The sequence below is a fragment of the Zingiber officinale genome, chromosome 10B, assembly GCF_018446385.1.
Source record: "Zingiber officinale cultivar Zhangliang chromosome 10B, Zo_v1.1, whole genome shotgun sequence".
In the NCBI taxonomy this organism is placed as follows: Eukaryota; Viridiplantae; Streptophyta; class Magnoliopsida; order Zingiberales; family Zingiberaceae; genus Zingiber; species Zingiber officinale.
In genome coordinates, this window is record NC_056005.1 from 59,043,798 (window position 1) to 59,054,717 (window position 10,920).

A 10,920-nucleotide genomic window follows, 5' to 3' on the forward strand; every position below is an offset into this window, starting at 1 on the left:
AAATTTTCAGATGATGAATGTGATGTGGTAGATCAATTTAAAATTGCAAGTGAAGTTATTGATCCTCTTGTTATTGATTTTCCTATTGAGGATATAGATGTTGGTTTATTTTTTGATGTATGTGTTGATGATGATGATATGGAAGAATATGTAGGGAGCTGTGTTGTGGAAGCAGCATCTCAAGGATCACCACCTTTGTCCACAAAACCCTTAGAGGTTGTAAGAATTGATAATGTTGTGGAACAATGTGTAGGGACTTTTGCAGAGCTAGCAGAGTCTCAAGAATCACCATCATTGATATCATCAACACCTGAGCAAGAGTTAGAACCATCATTTGATTCAGAGGAAGTCACATCTACATGTTTAGAAATTATAGGTATCTCTCAGCAAAGTAAGGTTAGTATTTCTTGTGATCTTTTGGAAAATTTTATAGAGGTACCTATCATTGACTTTGTTGGATGTGATTCAATATTTATTTCTTATTCTTCTTATCTTAATATGGTTATGGCTCTATCTTATCTAATATGTTTGTGGGAGATTTGTATTTTCTTTGTATGTGCAGATTTCACTTGGGCTAATAATTGGAAGCTCACACTGAACCGTCTTCAACGACCTGAGAGAACTTCAAAGAAGACGAAGATGGAGAGAGCAATACTTCATTTTGTAATTCCTATATTGGAAGCTCTCTCCATATTAAGAGCCCTTGGTAGGAGGGTGTTGAAATATCTTACCCCTCCAAGAGTGAGATTTCGATGAATTTTATGAGGTGGTCGAGCTAATGACCTTAAACAAGCGCTTCTTGGGAGGCAACCCAAGTTAATTTTCTTTGTTTTCATTCATGTCTTTAATTCATTCTAGTTTTATTTCTTTCGTTATAATAAACTTGTATCCTCTACTGAATTTTTTGTTGTCTATCTTCTTTTATAGGATTCTAAGGTAAGGAGGAGTGCAACTATATGATGGAGAAGTTATTAACATGGGCATTTGACACGCGTCATTTGGTAACTTCTCTTACTTTTAATCTCCTCTGCATTGTTTTTAGTTTTCATTGGGACAATGAAAAGTTTAAGTCTGGGGGGATGCGTTAGATGTATTTGATTTGCTTTGTTTGTTTTTGTTTTTGCTTATGTCTTGCATTTTGTTTTGATTTTTCGTGGCATACATCTTGAGAACATCAAACTTCACTTAAATGCTTTCTTATCTTTTAGTAAAAATGTTACCACGCTTATTTTCTTGATTCATGATGTTTTAAATGATGCTAGTGGTATCCTTAGTGTATATCTTTTCTCTATCTTAGGTAGCATGAAATAAGCTAAGTATCATATGGAGATAAGTTTGAGATTTGGCTTGACCTTAAGAATTTTACCTTCACTATACTTAAGCTTGGATAGTTGATATCATTAAAATAGTCATGATTCATCTTTTTTGTTTAGTACTTGGTTTCCATGGTGATTTCTCAAACTTCATTTTAGATACTAGATGATGCTCAAATCATGTAAGCTCATTTGGAAAAATCAAAATATCCCAACATTTGTGCTAAAAGTACATTTGTAAATAAGTGTTGCACAATGCAAATACTTATATAAAAGAGAAAAAAAGTGGAAAAAAGAAGTAAATAAAGGATATAAAAAATAGTTGTCGTGAGTGGAATCTAGTAAGTCACCCCTTTGAGACCGAGTTAGGTTATTGGGGAAATGACTACTTAGCTTCTCTTGAGATTGAGCACGCCTTTGAGACTTTGGGTTGATTGAGAAATATGAACCAAGTGTGTGGCAGGTAAGTGGCTATCACCGAAAACATTAGGAACTCATTTGGATAATGACTTGACTAGGACATAGATTGAAACTTGAAAAGTTTGGGTCACTTTTTGCACTGTGCACAAGAGACTTATGCTTGAGCCATACTTGACTTATTTCCATGATCATGCTTGTTAATGAAACTTTTTGATAGAGTTAGGAAAGTACATTAGGGATTATGAATGCATTGTAGAGCAAATGAATTAAGATTGCGGCATTTTTGCATGAGAACAAGAAAAAGTTTAAGTCTGGGGGTGTGATGTGCGTAGATTGTATACACTTGTTTAGTATGTTTTGACGCACATTCACATATTTTGTGCATGCTTTAGGTAAAATACTGAAAAAGGGTGGATAACCATAAGGAAATTTTCCAAAATTTTTAGAAATTTTTCGAGAATTTTTCAGAGCTCGTATGGCTTAGGTTACGGGGATAAAAACTGGGTCCTGGGAAAGCCTGTTTAGGCTACTCCATTTTAATGAAGAAAAGTTTATTTATTTTATTTCTCTTTTCCTCTCTTCTTTCCCCGTTTCTTTTCGCCGACCCACGCCCGCGCCTCACCCATCACCGCTGCCGTTTCTTTTCTTTCCCAAACCGCCGCTGCCGCCGCGTCGATTCCTCTCCTCCCCTCGCGTACAAAATGGCCAGCCAAAGGAAGCTTCAAGGTCTTTCCTCCTTCCGAGCCCTCTCCCTCACCCTCTTCCCTCACGGCGAATTTGCCCTAGCCGATGCCACCACCGCCGCCTCCTCTGTGCTATCCACCAAGCACCACTTGACCTCTCCCTCTCTTGGTCGCGGTCAACAGGAGTTCGCCGGGAGACCAGGCGTCAAGCCGTGCCCTAGGATCCGCCCTCCTCTCCTCTTTCTTACCTGTGCCCTAGTCTCCAGCTGACGCCTCCTCGCCGGCAGTCGAGTCGCTTCCACCTCCGACCGCTATAAGAGCTAGCTCACTAGTGTCGAGCTTCCTCTCGCTTTTTTGCCCAAGATTCCACCAGCCGACCTCACCGTGCCCTAGCGTTGTCGCCGGATCCTTGATCACCTCCGACTAGTGGAGAGGAAGAGGTAAGATGAAATCGATTGTTTTCTTGAATGATTGGTTGAACTCGTTATCATTTCTTCTTAATCCGCTTGATGGACAGCAACTAGTTGAGGGCTGTGGAGCAACAAACACGGCTGTGAGGTATAGGTATTGTGTCCTTTGGATTTGAAATTTTGTATGTTGTGGATTTCTCTTTTATCCAGCAGCTCACCTTGGTTACGGCAGGACCTCCTTCTGGCAGCAACCATTTCGGCTGTGAATTGAGGTAAGGAGTAGGTAATTGATCTTAGTTGTAGATCATGGTATAATTTGGATTACATGATTAGTTGTTCATGTGACGTTGGATTTAGGTTTGAATTTTTAGTCTAATGGATGATTATGGATTAGGTAACTAACCCTAATTAACTATTAGATTTAAATAGGTAAATTAAGGTTATGTGATTAGGTTTTTACCCTAAATTAGTCTTAGGGATTGTATTTAGCTATTTTTATGAATTTAGCTAAATAAAATATTTATATGTCGTATGACGTAGGACTCTGAGTCAAGACGAGCATCTCGAAGTTGGATTTGGACCGGATTGGACTCTTCTATTTGAGGTGAGTACCTTGACCTATCTATTTTGATACGTCTTGTTGATAAGTCTAGTAGATTTTAACAAGTAGTAATAATTATGATTATATCTGCATCGGCATGTCACTATTTATTTCCGATCATGTATTGTTTGTTACCTGTTTATTATTTATGAGGTAGTGACATGCCATGCTCTAAGATATACTGCAATGGTTAGATACCCTACTTGACATGTGTACCTAGATCATATTATTTGATCCACATATCTTGGTACACATTATATGGAGTGAGATAGGATTAGGATATTTCCTGGCTTAGTGACATGCACCATTTTGCATGATTGCATGCTGAGCGATTGACAGCTCCATTATTGTTGAGTGCATTGCCAGCTACATGGATCTGCACACACAACCACTCATGGGTTAGCGGTTTTTATTCAGGCAGGGTGTGTGCAGCAGGTTGCTCTATTTGGCTCCGTTGGTCCGCTCATGGGTAGTGTGACGCAGCATGGTAGCAGGCAGGGATCCCTCCCCGTCATCGCGTACCGGGAGATGAGAGCATTGCGCTCCCTCACTATTTTTGATGTAGGAGGATAGGTGTACTCCGACAGCATCCCATCCACTCGGTTACTTTTCAGGAGCAGTGACTACAGAGTGCACGGTTGTCACAGCCCTACCCACTCGGTCTCACCATCGTGTGTGAGATGGTTGACTGGTGTCAGGGGTGACCAGGACATGTTATTGGCATCATATACATTATTTGCACTTATTGCTTGTGTTTATTGCACTTTATATGCTGCATATTGGTTGGATGCATTGTTAGACATGCATACAGGAGCTATGATACTTTGGGTTTGACGGCCTTGATACCCAGGTTCTGGTTAGTACAGTTACTGTTAGTTAGAGCCCTAGAGCCAATCATTTAATGAGTGTTATATGGACTCATTGTATCATATTCTTGTATATAAATAAAGGCATTTGTTTTTTGTTATTATACTTACTTGTATTGCTGCCAAATAACTAGGTATAATAGCGTCCTTGAGTAGAAGGTTCTTACCTATATCAATCGATTGGTTGAATCGATAGTGAGATGATATAGGGAACACTACTCTTAATCATTCCTAGTCAAGTATTAACATTCAGGGACAATGTTAATGCAACGAGACTAGCATGTAGGTTAACTAAATGACATGATCTCACAAGTCATGGATATAGAGATATCAAGTTAACACATGGGTATGCATTGGAGAATGTATACTGAATGACCCGCCATGAGAAAGTATCATGGATTGTTATATGAGTGTCATATACTTTCTCATGTGGCTATTAGTATGACTACTAGTCCTTGGACATGAAGTCACCATGGTTCCTTACATAAGGAATTACATACGTTGGCTTCGTCAAAAGTCACCCGTAACTGGGTGGACTATAAAGGCGATTACTGGGTATGTAACAAATTATGCGGAGGGATGTGAGTGATGTAGATGGGATCTATCCCTCCTTTATGACGGGAGAGACATTGATATTCTTGATAGTATAAGACCACTAAGTGCATGACCATGGCCAAATGAGTCAATATAAGATATTGAGCTCATTTGATCGAGTGAGTCTACTTGGAGTTCAAGATTTAGATTGATTAGAGGATGACACGGTCTATGCCTCACATTGATCTATCTAGATGTGTAGGATAGAAGGATGCTTGTCATTTATTGTGAGGAGTAACAATTAGTAGTCACAAGGTGATGTTGGATTTCAACATTCTTGTAACTTGGGTAGTAATGATGTGTTGCTAGATACCGCTCATTACTTATGCTTCTAAATGAGTTTAGAAGCATTGCCAACGTTACAAGAACCTATAGGGTCACACACAAAGGGAAATTAGATGGAGATTAGGTTCATTTGATGAACCTAAATGATTAGGTTCATATGATGAACCAAGTTGGATTAAGAGTAATCCAAAGTAGGCTAATTGAGTTGGACTCAATTTGGTTCATGTGTTAAGTGAGTCTAATTTGGACTTAGACTCATTTAATCAATTTAATTCAATGAATAGAGATTCATTAAATTAAAATTGACTTGAACCTATGGTTAGATTAGATCAACCAAGGGAGAGAAGTGGTTAAGTTTGACTTGACTTGAGAGGAAGATGAAGGGTCAATTTTGACTTGACCATTTGCCAACTCATTGGTGAGTTGGCATTAAGTGGTCCAATGATGATGCTCCACATCATCATGGTTGCTTAAGTGGAATGCCACCTCATGGGAGTTACCAAGAGTTGTGACTCTTGGCATCCCATGGAGGTTATAATTCCCCTTAAAGTGGCCGACCACTTTTGATGAGGTGGAAGTGCATTTTGTGTGCTTGTGTGAGTAACTCCGTCATCTTCTTCCTCTCTGGTTTTCTTCTTGCTCTCCCTCTCCTCCATTACTGATCTCTAAGGTTTCTAGCACATCCTTAGAGGTTCTTCTCCATCTCGTGCTTGTGTGGATACACATAGAGAAGTGTCTACTTTGACACTTTCGAAATCCGGCGAACCGAGGACGAGCGGGATTGCGAAGGACTTCGCATCAAGGGTAAATTCCTTCTCCTTGTAGATCTAGTTTAGAACTAGTGTAAGAAACTCGTACTCGTAATGTTTTTCAAATTTTTAATCTTCACACGGATCCGGTGGCTGGGGTTTCAGGGTTTCCGCAACGCAAAAAGCTGTTTTTATAGCCTGAAAAACCCAACAGTGGTATCAGAGTCACGTGCGAAGCGAGTACGAGTTTGGTTTGTATTTTTATGAAATTTATAGTACTGTGCTTTTCTGTGAATTTCCGATTTTTATAGATTTTATGGGTATTTTTCTCGTAGAAGCGAAGCACAAGTGTTTAGACACTTGTAGGCTTCTACTACTGAGAAAATTTTTTCAAAACGGCAAGGTTTCGCCCCAAATCATTTTGGGAAAGTGGACTAAGGCGCTGTAGGATCGCTTAGGGACACTCGCGATGGTTATATTGCGAGTAGGGCTACTGCCCCTGACCCCGCAAGGGGCTTCGTTCCGCGATTGCGCCCCAAAACTGCTAAACGGGACCGCCGGGAATTTTTACTCATAAAAATTATAAAAATGGTATTAAAAATTATAGAAAATTATAGAAATTACATAATTTAGAATTATGTGCTATTTTATGTTAGTCATGGCCCAAAAGACCCAATTTGATTGTAAAGATTATGTTGTAATTCATAATATGGCCTGCGTGCCATTTTGTGTGTTTGCGCGTGTTGTACTTGCTTCACGGCCTGCGCGTCGTGCCTTTCTCTATTTATTCTTGTTGTAAATTAGTTTAGACTCGAATGTAACTCGAGTTTCACCATTGTAATGTACAAAATTGGAGCGGTGGAAGGTCCACTCGAGACGGAGTTACGAGGAGGGCGCGAGCAACACAAGGTGGTCAAAGGAAGGAGCTTGAGAAGCTGTTGACCTTAGGTTGATCATCCGATCTTCTCTTTGGATTGAGAAGATCGTAGTCGGGTCATGACTAATCATAAAATATTTAATTAATTGCTTGTGTGTATATATGATGCATGCTAGATTAAGTAATTAATTAGTGCCTTAACGGTTAGATTAGATCTAAATCGTGTGCAAGATGCACCCTTAACGATTAGATTAGATCTAAATCTCGTATATGATACACATCATCGATTAGATTAGATTTAAATCGCGTCGACTCTAAAATTCCTACCATGCCGTGATACCCATCACTACTTCGATCGCATGATGTTGTTGAATCTGCCAAAGCAGAGCAACGCATACTATCTTGGTAGGGTGCAGAGGGACAATCTTGGTCCCGCCTATCAACGCATGGGTGAGTAAAACTCAATTAGATTGAGTATAACTAGTTAAATCAAGTTTAACTATAGGAATTTATCCAATAGTTGGAAGATAGGACAAAATCATGTTTATATTAGCTCTTGGGTGTATTAGCCAAAGCTAACTCGAGTTTTAATATAAATGCGGATCTTGATCCTATAAACAAGAGTTGCATAGAGATGTAATCGGTAATTAGTTACCTACCGATCATACTAAGTCTTGGGCATTTTAGCCAAAGCTAACTCAGGGCATAGAATTCAGTGGGAGCATCATTTAATTAAAAGACCTAATTAAATGATTACTAGAATATGATCTTTATTTATTTTCTGCATTTTTCTGTTGTAGATAACCATGACGTCAAACACGAACACCTTCTCTCTGCGTTCTGTCCTTGACAAGGACAAGCTCAACGGAGCAAATTTCTTGGACTAGTACAGGAATCTGAGAATAGTTCTCATCCAAGAACGTAAACTGTACGTTCTAGAGCATCCCATTCCGGAGGCTCCTCCTACCAATGCCACGCGAGCAGACAACGATGCTTACAAGAAGCATCAAGATGACACATTAGATGTATCATGTCTAATGCTCACGACCATGAACTCTGAGCTTTAGAAGCAACATGAGTTAATGGGTGCTTTTGATATGGTTGAACATCTTCGTCAACTATATCAAGGACAAGCACGTCATGAGAGATTTGAGATCTCAAGGGCACTATTTAAGTGAAAGATGTCAGATGGGGCTCCCGTAGGTCCATATGTACTAAAGATGATTGGATACATAGAGAATCTACAGAGGTTGGGATTCCCACTTGGCCAAGAGCTGGCCACTGACCTGGTCTTGCAGTCTTTGCCAGAGAGCTATAGTCAATTTGTCATGAACTACAACATGAACGAAATTAACAAGCCACTGCCCGAACTACTTAGTATATTACGAACTGCTGAGCTCAATCTTAAGAAGGTTAAGCCCAACTCTATTCTGATGGTTCAGAAACACAAGGGCAAGGGCAAGCCTAAAGGCAAGGGAAAGTCCCAAGCCAAGGGCAAAGGCAAGGAACTGAAGCCTAAAGGAGGGGTTGCCAAGGATGCTACCTGCTTAGACCGGACACTGGAAGAGGAACTACAAAGTCTACTTGGAAGATCTTAAGAAGAAGAGAAGTGAGACTTCCTCTTCAGGTATATTTGTTATAGAAGTCAATCTATCTATTTCTTCATCATGGGTATTAGATACCGGATGTGCTTCTCACATTTGTACTAATGTGCAGGCGGTAAGAAATAGCAGGCCATTGACAAAGGGCGAGGTGGACCTACGAGTAGGCAATGGAGCACGGGTTGTTGCTGTTGCTGTAGGGACTTATTTTCTATCTTTGCCCTCTGGGCTTGTACTAGAGTTGGATGATTGTTGTTATGTGCCTGCTTTAACTAAGAACATAATTTCAGTTTCTTGTTTGGACAAGAAAGATTTTTCATTTATAATAAAGAACAAATGTTGTTTAGTTTATTTAAATGACATGTTCTATTGTAGTGCACCTATGATGAACGGACTCTATATTCTAGACCTTGAAAACCCTATCTATAACATAAATACCAAGAGGTTCAAGTAAAATGACTTGAACCAAACCTATATCTGGCACTGTCACTTAGGTCATATAAATGACAAACGTCTATCCCAGCTCCATAAAGATGGTTTGCTAGACTCATTTGATTTTGAATTATATAAGACATGCGAGTCATGCCTACTAGGCATGATGACCAAGACTCCCTTTAGTTGACACAGTGAGAGAGCGACTGACTTGTTAGGTCTTATACATAGTGATGTATGTGGTCCTTTCAATGTCACTGCTAGAGGTGGTTATAGGTACTTCATTACATTTACTGATGACTTCAGTAGATATGGTTATGTGTACTTGATGACACATAAGTATGAATCCTTTGAAAAGTTCAAAGAATTCAAGAATGAAGTACAAAAATAGCTTGGCAAGAGTATTAAGATACTTCGATCAGATCGAGGTGGGGAATACCTTAGCCATGAGTTTTGTGACTATCTAGCTGAGTGTGGGATTCTATCCCAACTCACTCCTCCTGGAACACCACAATGGAATGGTGTATTTGAAAGGAGGAATCGTTCCCTATTAGATATGGTACGGTCTATGATGAGTCACACAGATCTTCCTACATTCCTTTGGGGCTATGCTCTAGATACGGCAGCCTTTATACTCAACCGAGTTCCATCCAAGGCTGTAATAAAGACACCATATAGGATATGAACTGGGAGAGATGCCTAGGTGTCTTTTATGAGGATTTGGGGTTGTGAGGCTTACGTTAGATGTCAAGTCTCGGATAAATTGGGACCCAAATCCGACAACTACTATTTCATTGGATATCCCAAGGAAACGAAGGGATATTACTTCTACATTCCCAGTCAACACAAAGTAGTTGTGGCTAAGACTGGGGTTTTTCTAGAAAGGGATTTTTTTTCTAGAAAGACTAGTGGGAGTACGTTCGATCTTGAAGAAGTTCAAGATGCAAACAATAGCACTGAAGTCTCGATGGAAGTTGAACTGGAACCACAAAGTGTTGTGGATGATGTTGTTCCACAAGGTGTTGAGGAACCACAATCAGTTCAATTAGACATACCTCTTCGCAGATCTGATAGGGTACATCGTCAGCCTGAGAGATACTCATTTCTCTTGTCTGACCATAATGACATTGTGCTCATAGAGGATGAGCCTACCACCTATCAGGAAGTTGTGATGAGACCAGATTCCGAGAAATGACTAGAAGCCATGAGCTCCGAGATGGAATCCATGTACACTAACCAAGTATGGACTTTGGTTGATCCACCTGACGGGGTAAAATCCATAGGGTGTAAGTGGGTCTTTAAGAGAAAGACTGACATGGATGGACTTATCTATAAGAGTTGCTTGGTAGCTAAAGGTTTCAAGCAGATTCATGGTATTGACTATGATGAAACATTTTCTCCAATAGCGATGTTTAAGTCCATTCGGATCATGCTTGTTATTGCAGCATACCATGACTATGAGATATGGCAGATGGATGTCAAAACTGTGTTTCTGAATGGAAACCTGCTCGAGGATGTGTACATGACACAACCTGAGGGTTTTGTAGATCTACAGCATACTGGCAGAGTATGCAAGCTGCTTAGGTCTATTTATGGACTAAAGCAAGCTTCTCGGAGCAGAAATCTTCGATTCGATGATGAAATCTAACAGTTTAGTTTCATCAAGAATGAAGATGAATCTTGTGTCTACAAGATGGTTGTAGGGGACATAGTTGTCTTCCTCATATTGTATGTGGGTGACATACTACTCATTGGGAAAGACATCCCTTTGCTGCAGTCTGTCAAGGCTTGGCTAGGGACTTGTTTCTCAATTAAGGAATTAGGTGAAGCATCCCGCATTCTAGGCATACAAATCTAAAGAGATAGATCTAAAAGATTGCTTGTCCTAAGTCAGAGTACATATATTGACAAGGTACTCTTACGGTTTGCTGAGCAGAACTCCAAGAAGGGATTTCTGCCGATGTCACATGGCGTGAGTCTTTCTAAGACTCAAGGTCCCTCTTCTAGAGAGGAGAGAGACCGCATGGATCAGATCCCTTATGCCTCAGCCATAGGATCTATCATGTACATCATGCTATGTACTCGTCCT